We start from the raw sequence: 11567 nt of genomic DNA, 5'->3' as shown, positions 1-11567 counted from the left end.
ACTGCAGTGGATTCACATCGGACATTAGTACTTTTACGAAAACATTACCTAACGTCACCGGTAGGAAAAATCGGTGTGTGATCAGTAAATTTCACAGAGCAAGCTAGCTCATTATTAAGTTAATTGTATCTACATCAACTCGAAATTAACTCGCTCATCGTGAACCCTCGATAAGACATCAAGGAAGTTCCAGACTAAAAAGAAGACTTTATACTGCTTGTAAGTTTGTAAAACTTGTGTATATAAATCATTGTTTATAATAACTTTGTACTAACTGTTATTGTAAATTGTATTATTGTTTATATATTAAAACATATTTGAATTAAAGAAGAAACTGTGTGTATCAGTCTTGTTGGCAAATATCATAAATTGGATACATATCGGCATTTATTTAACTACTGAATTGAAATTATCATTTAGCCCGGTTTCAGACCATTCGAAATTGTAATACGTGACATGTGTTAACCATTAGGCTTACCCCAGGCCGAATATATCCTGATACTTTTAATGATATCTGTGTTTGCCTATTAAAAGATGGGAATTATCAACAAATGCTGAAAGAACACAGAACTTAAGTATTGATATTACATTACTTATAAGAAAAGTACCAATCAATATATATATATATATGCATAAAGTATTCTCATTTATCTTTTCACTCTTTTATAGTTTTCAAAGCTACATTCAGACGACGTTACAAATAAATAAATTTAGAGATTAAGCTATCAAAGTTTACCTTAACCTACAGATTTCTTTATTTCCTTTCACTTGTCTTTCTGAGATTAATATTTGAGATCAAGATTCAGGTTATATTATTTTTGCTTCCCTACAATTTTATATTCCATTAACTCAGATAATCAGAGATATATCCTTTAAAACTTTCTTGACAAACACAGTACTATTAAAACTCTACAATGTTTTGAAATGAATACAAGTCCAATGAAATTAATCAATTGACTAAAATAGCCTTGTAGCGGAGTTGTAAGACGTCTGGACTTAAAAAAAAAGATTAGTTTGATAAAACCCTAAACCATTATTTGACACAATTATCTGTGTGTTCGCTTATACCTGCTGAACAACTTCACCTATTGTTACCAAACCTGGCATGTACCATTAATCCCCTGGGAAGTGACGCGGGAGTCGACGTTCGAATCTAACCCTCCTATGTCTTTCTGAACATTTAATGGGTATGTCAGCTAGTGATTAATAAATTCATACTTGTACTGCAAAATGTGGTTTTATTAGGTAGTACATAATGAGATGGTGCGTGCGTCCGTAAGATCATTCTGAAAGCCATTTATTCTACCGCATTTCTAAATATTGATTCATATCTATTCACCTTGCATGGGCTACAATGCTGTGGTAACTGTGCAGTTCTGGTAGTTCCATTTTACATTATTTAGACACTGAAAGCAACTTTTAAAGACTGTCTGTTTTTAAACTGAATAACGTAAATAATAATAGCAATAATTGTAGACATTTGAAGGATGGATATCGCTGTAAATTTGATTTTCAAACATAGATTATTTCACTTATATGTTTGTTGAGTATTTTCTTGTGAATATTTTTATTCAACAGAATATACGGTAAAATTGTAATGTAGACAACAGAAAATCAATTAAAGTTTAAAAACGACAAATGAAAACAATAATAAACTAAATAAAAAGTGTGTATATAAAACTAATAGTCATGCATGTTAAAGAAAGTCTTCTGAGTTGAATGATTAGGTTGATAAAAGATAATTTATATATTTCGTAAAAAGTGTCAAATCAGATACTGCGTTAGCTTTGTATCTGGTGTAAAGAAATTATCTCTACAAATATTACCGTGTTGCCATCTAGTAGACAAAATGTACAAATACTAAAGAACGCTCACACTAAGAGTGAGTGAGTGAGCCTTTCTAGTTTCCCTTCTTTGGCTAGATTTAGCACAAATATCTCATTATATTTTATATTTCCTTATCACGAAAACAAACAAATGCTGCTGGAATAAAAGAAAACTTTAAAACGTAAGAGTTGTTCTGTATTATCATAATCATGCTTTACTGTAATCACTTATATTGTTGATATGCGATGTGATAATCTGTATATCGTAATTATGAAAGTTTCAGAATTTCTATATATTTTTACTACGGAATTTTACAAGTATGCTTTGTATTATTATTAAAGGACAGTATTATGTGTTAATTATCATCTTTATTATTATGTGTTATGTGACATTCTATAATTATTCACAAAACTTGAAAATATCAGTATTTTTGTCATTTTGTACATAATTAACAAAAATGTTCATAATAAGGTATCAGGGGGCCTAATTTCATTGGAGATTCAATTGGTATTGAGTACTATTACTGGTATTATTAAATGCTTGCAAATGAGTACACGTTTGAAGTAACGTAAGTAACGTAACTCTATAAAGGAGGTGCTACTTTCAGTGGAAAAAATAGGACTTGATAGCGAAGATATTGTAATTTTCACTAAAAATAGTGAGTTATGATGGTATTTGAGACTGTTTTTACATTTTTGAAAATATGTTATAGATATATGTACATGGGTGCAAATTAGGTGGTGCAATCGTTCCATACCCCATGTTTTCTGAGCTACTGAATATTGAAGGTTATCTAGTGATATTATTAATATTTTTGGGAATACATTTTTAAAAGGAACCTTACAGTAAAGGTGAGGGTGTTTCGTCATATTTTGTTTGTTTTTAGTTGTAACTGTTTAATCATTACTTCTAGGAATCTTCAAATGACAAAGTATTTTCAGACTTACGTGTACATTCCAATTAATTTCGTTCTTCTTAGTTCAAGGGAACGTTATCATCGAAACGTAATGTTATTTTAATGTAATGTACAACGTGCCTCATTGAACTTGCTGTTGTTTTTTGGGCGCATAACTTGCCGATTTTTGTAAACTAAATGATAAAGTTTGGTAGCATAACAAAACACAGACACACACACACATATATATCGAAACAAAAAAGTTTAACTAAACAAAATTCTAACTTACTGATAAGGAGGTATTGCCAAATACCTATTTACGATACCATGAAATGGTTAAAACAATGTCAACAGCAGTTCATATAAATATCGATTTGTTTTTAGAAAATACAATATTGGGACTTCTATATAAGAAACGTGGTACCTATATTTTAAATATGAGTTATGTGACATTCTATAATTATTTACAAAACTTGAAAATATCAGTATTTTTTATTTTATTTTGTACATATTAACAAAAATGTTCATAATAAGGTATCAGGAGCTCTAATTTAATTTGTGAAAAATCTTGCCTGAAAAAAAAATTCCGGACATGGTCAACTTAGTAAAGAGATATTACGTTATAAAAATATTTTTGATCGAGTAACGTTTACGTTTGTTTCTGAAACTTTACACTTTTCGTCTAAGTATCTATATCATATCGAAATTATTGTATAATATCAAAATTGATCTATATTTCTAGATTTAACAGTGTCTGTAGAAATACACTTTTGACAGCCTCAAAACAACATCTTAAGAATTTTGTATACTCTTGGTTGCCGCTAATTTTAATCCAGTTTTGTGTTTGGCTGTAGCAACTTGGATATTGATCGTTTTAGATTTCTAGAATGATATTTTCATAGGAATGCAAAGAGATTATTTTGTCTGATTAATGAAAGCTAGAAAAACCGTACTTTATAATTGGAATACATAGCCTGATTGCTCTCACTCTTGCTTTAGTCTTGGTACAGGAAGCGTAGTTCTAGTCCTAATCCAGAGCAAGTGAAGAGTCTTTAATGTATCGCAGTTGCTTCCTCTTCATGTCTACGTTCGAGTCCTGTATTCAATAAAGTAATGGGCAAATTTCGGAGTTAAAAGAAACTGCACGACTTCTGTCAGCAAAGTTTGTTTTATCTTGTTATCTAAACTTCAGCATTCTGTTATTCTGTACAGTAAGCCAATCGTTTCAACACAGTCCGTACACACTAGAGCAAAGTACATGTTCTAATCTGTTTCACTGGATTATGACACACAGAAATACCACTGTGAGATCCAGCACCGTTTGCATAAGTTACACAAGAATGCAGATAGGGCCTTACATTAGCTTGTGAGAGAGCATCAATTTATTTGACGCCCCAATCTCAGCAATCATAAGATACAAAAAGTCCAAATAACAGCATGTGCACCAAGTACGGCTAATAATGAAAAAGGTGTCGATATATGGAGATTACCGTGAACATTAGTGGAGGTTTGCAATAAAAAGTAAAGGACTCAGGCCTCATCTAGGTACCATTAGCCATATAGTAGAACAGTATGCAGTCACAAGTAAGTACAAGTGATAAACACAGTATTAAAGCTGACACAATCTGGCATCTATATAATCAGTTGTAGATATTAGATGACATTCTGTATCATGCCTGTAAAGCATGTGTACTTTAGAATCAAAGTCATCAAATATAGATGATAGTTCTAATAAGACATTAGAGTATGTACTGCAGCATAGCTAGCTTACATTTCCACCTCTGTTTGCCAAAATTACAGTTTGAGCTAAAAAGAGTAACAGATTGTACAGTGTAAACAGCTTTGTAGAACACCTGCCCTCACCAGAGGGCAAACTGTTAGTTCACAGCAGATAATTTGTATCATGTATTAAGATAGGTTAAAGTATTTAATTTATACTTATTGCAACTAAGTGTTTTAAAAGGGATGGCTGAAGTTTACGTTATAACTGTTACAATAGATCACACAACAGTTGACATGCTGATAGAGCAGTAGATTGTATGCTTCAGAGCACCCAAGGAGTGTTAATTGTAACAGACATTTCTTTGTAGAATTGTGTCAAGTGTTTAAAGGGATGAAGACATTATTCATACTTTTATAGTCAGTTAGATGATATTATTATTATTATTACTATATTGATGATTATATATACAAGGTTGAATACATAATATTAAAATGATTTTGAATACGCAAGTCAGCAAGTCACGTGACAATCACAGTCAATGTACCAATAAAAAGTCGCGGCTGGACGGAATGTATCGGAACTACATTTTGACTGTTTGTCATTTGTAGGTAGTGTGATGCCACTAAAAATTTACCTTTTATGGGAAAAGTGGGTAACAGCCCTTTACAACACAAAATATTCATATATTTAAATCATAAGGCAGTGTTAAAATCGTGAATTTAAATTTTCCAAGATGGATATATCTCTCGTACGAAATCATATTGGAAAAAAAAAAACGGATAAACTTGAGACACCAAGAAAACTCAAAATATATCTCCTGTAATAAGTTATACCACAGCCGTGGTAAGCAAATTACGGCATTTTGTAATAGGTGAAAATCCATAAACCCGAAGGTCAGTAACACAAGCCGTCCACGTGACCTAGGAAACAGTACGCAACGTAATCGTGAAGGATGGCCGCCTGGAAATTACATGCTTTGGACATGACAGACTTTCAACGGAGCGTTTTGAAATATAATTTATGTTACAAGAGTATTGTCAAATTTCTCGGTCGTAAAATAGAGCATGACTAAACACTGTGACATTTAATGCCGTCGTAAGTCTCCAAAATCCTTTCAATATAACATATTTAAACATCTGTAGTGACAATTTGGTGTACAAAAGTGATAGGCAACTCTAGGTACTGTCAAGTGGATTCACACTGTAAAACCATGGATTGTTACAGATAATACAGCTCATGTAAATAGATAACATAACTATAATCTAAGCCATTTCTATAAATATGGTTCTCACTTCAATGGAAGCACTATAACCAGGAGTTAAGACCAAACTAAAATAAGGGGCACGTGGCAGATCTTTTTCCTTAGATTAAGAATATGTTGCTTGAATGTTATCTTTAATCTGAGGGGTAAAAATTCTTACGATTATTCTGTCAAATGATATTCAGTTCATTCCCTGCTGTAAACTAAATTTTGGACCTCTTAGGTCTGCAGAAACCAAGGGATTACCACATATTTCTTTCTTAGTGAGTTATTGGCAAATGGACACATAAGCTCCATTTCTTGGCTAAAAACGTATAATTTATATACCCTTCATAGGAGGGTATAAAAACATTTCATAATGACTATATGATTTAGACGGGACTTTCAAGCTGTCCATTTACCTGTAGATCGTATATCATGACCCGAGAAACCTGGTACATGAAACACTGAAGAAGAAGAACGAAGCAAGTCTGTTAGCAACACCTTCCTCCACTTAACGTGATTCCAGTAGACAAACCAACCCTCAGTCAACAGAAAAAGCAAGCCAGGAACCCAGTTGACAGTTATGTTCAACACAGCAGACCATCCTTGGGTCAGAGTGTAGAGTATCAACTGAAAGGAAGTGGAGTATAACAGTAGGCTTGTGGTCACTACATTTTGATGACAACATTCTACATCTCTAGAAATAATATACAATTAAGGTGAGTGGGAAGATCCTTTAGTTAGTTATGGTGGTGTAATTGAAATTCATTTGTAATGTTAATTTCGAAAATAAAGTGACTTGAGATAAACTGAAGAAAAAGCAGGAAGCAGCTGTGATATTTCAAATATGAAATCTATTTTCTATAAGTTTTATGTCTATAATATGAAAACTCAGCTCTATTTCTAGACTTTTGTTATTTGTGGAAGTCCATTAGTGGCTGTTTCAAACCAGTATCTAAAAGATGTTACACACACTTCTAGTTACTATCAATTGTAGATTTTCTCTGTATTTGTTTGACAATAACAACTTGAAATTTGGCCTGACATTTACATGGAAATACAGAGTGATAATTTTACAATAATTTTGATCATATTGGTGGAAGCTGGGAGAGAACACGCTTTTTGTAAACGAATATCTGAGCATTGTTATCTAAGTTCTCTCTCAGTTCTCTCTCAGTTCTATTTTCCCAGTATTATTAAACGTGAATCATATTTATTGTTCTGCTATAGATAGAAACTAATTTATATCTTGTGTTTGAATCCCGTATCTTGTAACGTCACAGTCAACTAACAGAGTGCAAAACAAGTTGCGAGGCTTCTACCAATAAAGTTTGTTTTATATCTAAACTATTCCATCAATGATATTCTATGATGCAAATCAAGCCTTCAAACACTGTCCTGCCACAATTCCGAACTCAACACCTTTCTATCTCATTGACATGTTTGTTTGTTTGAAGTTATGCACAAAGCTACACAATGGGCTATCTGTGCTCTGCCCACCACGGGTATCGAAACCCGGTTTCTAGCGTTGTAACTCGCAGACATACCGCTGTGCCACTGGGGGGCTCATTGGCATGTTGTCTGCCTATAAGGTTTATAATTTACTAATGGTAACATTAGGGTTTTATCTTCCATACTATGGATGAAAGCAAGTATTGGACTCCCAACACATCTGAGGTTGTTAATTGAGGATTGTGTAACAATTGTAAGCCAAATACAGAAAGAGGGACTTAGTGACTTGTGTGGTCAAATATGCCAATGTATTTAATGAACGAGATGGCTGAATGGATCGAATAATGATGACTTGTGATACACGTAATGTATGCCCAACAAAGCAGCCATGCCAGCTTTCCTAGAATACTAAGGAGTCGCCAAGGCTGAAATATAGTGTATGTTAAAAGCCAAAGTCATAAAACTTTCAGAGAGTGCTTGGTCGTCTCCAGTAGTGATTATTAGGAAGAAGGAAAGTATGTGAAGGTTCTGAGTTAATTTTAGCTAGGTGAATACAGTAACTCACATTAATACTTTTCCTAAACTCTGAACAGTCGAATATCTGGATTTGTTAGAAGGTTTTCATTTGTTTAAAACTTTATATCTTGCATCCTGACATTGCCAAGTTGAGTTGGATGGCAAGAACAGATCTAAGACTGTTTGTAGCATGAGAGATGGCTTCTATGAATTCTGCTTCATGCTATTTAGCTTATATAATGCACAACCAGGCTGAAAGAGCTACAATTGGAGACGATGTTTTGTTGTTTGGTCACAACCAATAGAAGGATGTAGTACAGATGCATCTAACTTCTGGCACTTGTACGGTCAGTATGAAAGGCATGTTACAATAAGATTCAGTATGTAAAGTCAGAAAAGTGCGACAAATAGACTCCAAGATGCAATTCTTCTGCTTTCATATTCTTCATAGAATCCAAGATATTGCAAACGAATCATTAAAAATATAGCACATTAATACTGCAAAAACACACAGGTCCAGTGTAAAGTAAACCCAAAGTCACGGGATAATTCAACGTATTTGTATGCATGAATTTAGGGATGTGCGTAGTGTAAAAAAAAAAAGTGAAACAAACTCCCAATATGCTAAAAATACAGTTTGTTTGTTTGAATTTCGCGCAAAGATACACGAGAGCTATCTTCGCTAGCCATCCGTAATTTAGCAGTGTAAGATTAGAGGGAAGGCAGCTAGTCATCACCACCCACCGCCAACTCTTGGGCTACTCTTTTACCAACGAATAGTGTGATTGACCGTCAATTATAACGCCCCCACGGCTGAATGGGCGAGCATATTTGGTGTGACGGGGATTTGAACCCGCGACCCGCAGATTGCGAGTCGAGCGCCCTAACCCCCTGGCCATGCCGGGCCACTAAAAATACAGAAAATATCTCTATGAATTTTATACATTGCAGTATTATTACAAGTTTGGTTTTGTAATTTTAAAACTAATTTTTAATAATCAAATAGATTTTAAAGAAAATGGTAATGTAGAGCTTTGTTTAGAATTACCGAACCTATAGGTAACTGTGGAGAGTCAATCCTACATGTTTCTCAAAACCTATATGAATGTAGATGGTTCACTATAGTGAATAAAAGACAACCAAAACCCCACACATATAAAACAATTGTTTATTTTAAAACGTCCGTGCTTTTATTTGTGTGTTTATTTTAAATGTCCATTTCGCTTGTGATCTTTTCTGATACAAGACTTGGAAATCTAAAGAAAGTATAATTAATGACACAAGTAATCAGGAACTCAATAAGTGCACTGTTTATTTATTAAGGTAGCTTTTGGCATATTAAAGTAAATGAAGGTAAAAAGGCACGGCAGGTTGAGAAAGCAGTTTATTTATAAAATGTATTGTTCTGTACTTGAACAATGCTTTTTGTACGGGCAAAACATCGGATGTGGCCAAATCATATGAATCACACTGGCACACGACTTGCACCCGCTGACAACCAAAGCGACGGGAAATTCATTAGTTGACACATTGTAGGTGTTCGACGAAGCAGACAACCCACTGAATAAAGAATGGCGACACACAAACTCTAACATGTAGAAGGACACGGTCATATATGTATGTATATATATATGTATATAGCAATATACCCCCCAACAACACGAGCGAACAGACGGCAAATGGGACGTGGGAGGACCCCTGTTTGACACTTGTCGCAGTGGTCATAGACAGCAATGAAGGGGCACAAATTCCATTCTTCCGCTACTTACCATCGCGAAGTGTAACGATAACTCTGTAAAATATGGGCTAAAGCTCCTTCATCAGCTAAGCCTAAAACACTTTACTAGGCCCTAACAGATGGCACAACTTTGTGAAATACCGCCCTCTTTTTCGCAATATCTGCTTGCGTACGCTTCAGTGACGACGTGCGCGATTTTTACGGTTATTGTTATGAATCTAAACGTCAACAAACTTTGGTTATGCATTCTACTCTATAACCAGTTAGCACTAGAGGCGACTTGAAGCTTATCTACAGCTATAGCCGTAACAAGCGTGTATGGAGATGTAATTTTATTTACATGCCCCAAATGTTTGCTGACATGATTTATAGGTGCTGTTCTCTCTTTATTAACGTGAACAAGATTACCCTTGTAAAGCCTTCAGAGTAAGATAATGTAAACTGTAAAAATATTGCATATTATTTTGATATCAAAAGCGAAGTACAGGCTGTAAAATGTTAGATTAGCAAGCTGACGGCATATAATTTAAAGTTAAAATAATAAGATAATTATGTTAAAGAAATCAATTGTATTTTTATATGGATTTTATATACAGATTTTATATACTTATATTTATCTGTTACGTTTCTGGTCCACCCAGTCTGTCAGTGGTTAATTTCGATTTCCAACGCTATGATCCGGAGCTCGATTCCCGACGCTGGATAGAGCTCAGATAGCCTATTGTGTGGCTTTGAAGTAAAACAAGGAGCAACAATTTGTTCGGATTCTCATATCAAAGTAGCTGGTAAAAATTACCTTTTATCTTTGACAGATGGCGCTCTAGTTGGAAAGTGGTTTAAACGAAATATGTAGCATATTTACTCATTACTGCCCCCCCCCAGTGGCACAGCGGTATGTCTGCGGAGTTACAACGCTAGAGACTGGGTTTCGATACCCGTGGTGGGCAGAGCACAGATAGCCAATTGTCTAGCTTTGTGCTTAACTTCAAACAAACAAACAGCTCCACAAAGCTAGCAAATTTGTATGTATTTTCCATCTTACATTAAAATACCAAAATTAAAACAATAAAGTGGACGTTGGACAATTTCTGTTACAAAATAGTTCCAACATAGCAAGAATTTTACAAAAAATCATCCACAGTTGTAAAGGATACAGTATATCTTGCCCTTCACTGCTGTCTACACCCTACGGTATCCTAGATTTCCCAGAGAGAGAGAAAAATATTAAGTATACGAAGTACCAAATCTCAGACTTATATGAAAACCTTCAGAAATATAATTAAACTTTATAAGATTTTATTTCTGATCCTAGTTGATCAGGGTGCTTGACTGATTAAAAGAGAAAGAAGAAACAAGCAAATACAGCATAAAATAAGAATATAAGAAAAATTGATTTCAACAAAATTAAAAAAAAACAAAAACGAATTGGTAAAATAATTGGATGAAAACTAGTTTCTAGCATTGTAAGTCCGCAGTACCGCTCTATCACTGGGGGGGGGGGGCTTTGTAGAGCAATCAGCGTAGGTGTACTACTAGGATGTAAGATATTTAACATGGGCAAGTTCAACCCATGTTAACGTGTCCGTGCTAGGATGTAACATATTTAACATGGGCAAGATCTAGCCCATGTCAACGTATCCGTGCTAGGATATAATATATTTAACATGGACAAGTTCTAACCCATGTTAACGTGTCCGTCCTGTGAATCCGAGGATTCATTGCTCGCATCTCGTTGCTGCAAAACGTACCACTCACTTTGGGACCTGGATACGTATAAGAGTGGGTGTACTATTTGGTTAGATAACCTAAAAAGTTGACGATGGGTGCCTTTAACTTGTTGCCTTTCTCCCAGTTATCATGGGTATCGAAACCAGAATTTTAACGTTATAAGCCCTTAGACTTACTACTGAGTCACGGAGTGGGGGAAGCATTGGTTCTTTGAAATAATTCCTACTGGCTTTCAAAGGACCAACCTACTCTATCGGTACTCGGCTCTTGTTTTTTTGTTGTTGTTTTAATTAGGGTTTTCACACAAAGTTACATGAAACTCTATCTACGTATAGTCATTACTAATTTCAGGCTGTTAGACTAAAGGGAAGGCAGTTAGTTAACCACATCCACTGCCAACTCTTGATCTACTCTTATCTGACCGAAGAGTGGGATTTTACTGTCA

The 11567-nt window shown here is 34.6% G+C and overlaps 1 long non-coding RNA gene across 1 annotated transcript in view; it reads left to right on the top strand.

Annotated features, from left to right (window-relative positions):
- The first annotated feature begins 4076 nt into the window (after positions 1-4076).
- LOC111084903 overlaps positions 4077-11567 on the top strand; it is a 26267-nt gene continuing 18776 nt past the window's right edge. Inside the window, exons 1-2 of the long non-coding RNA XR_002609784.1 lie at positions 4077-4306; positions 6114-6407. This is a non-coding gene — a long non-coding RNA (uncharacterized LOC111084903). The remainder of the gene's footprint in view (positions 4307-6113; positions 6408-11567) is intronic.

The sequence above is a fragment of the Limulus polyphemus genome, unplaced genomic scaffold (genome assembly GCF_000517525.1).
Source record: "Limulus polyphemus unplaced genomic scaffold, Limulus_polyphemus-2.1.2 Scaffold7, whole genome shotgun sequence".
Taxonomy (NCBI): domain Eukaryota; kingdom Metazoa; phylum Arthropoda; class Merostomata; order Xiphosura; family Limulidae; genus Limulus; species Limulus polyphemus.
Note: the sequence above shows the minus strand (reverse complement) of the source record. Positions and strands in the feature narration are given on the sequence as shown.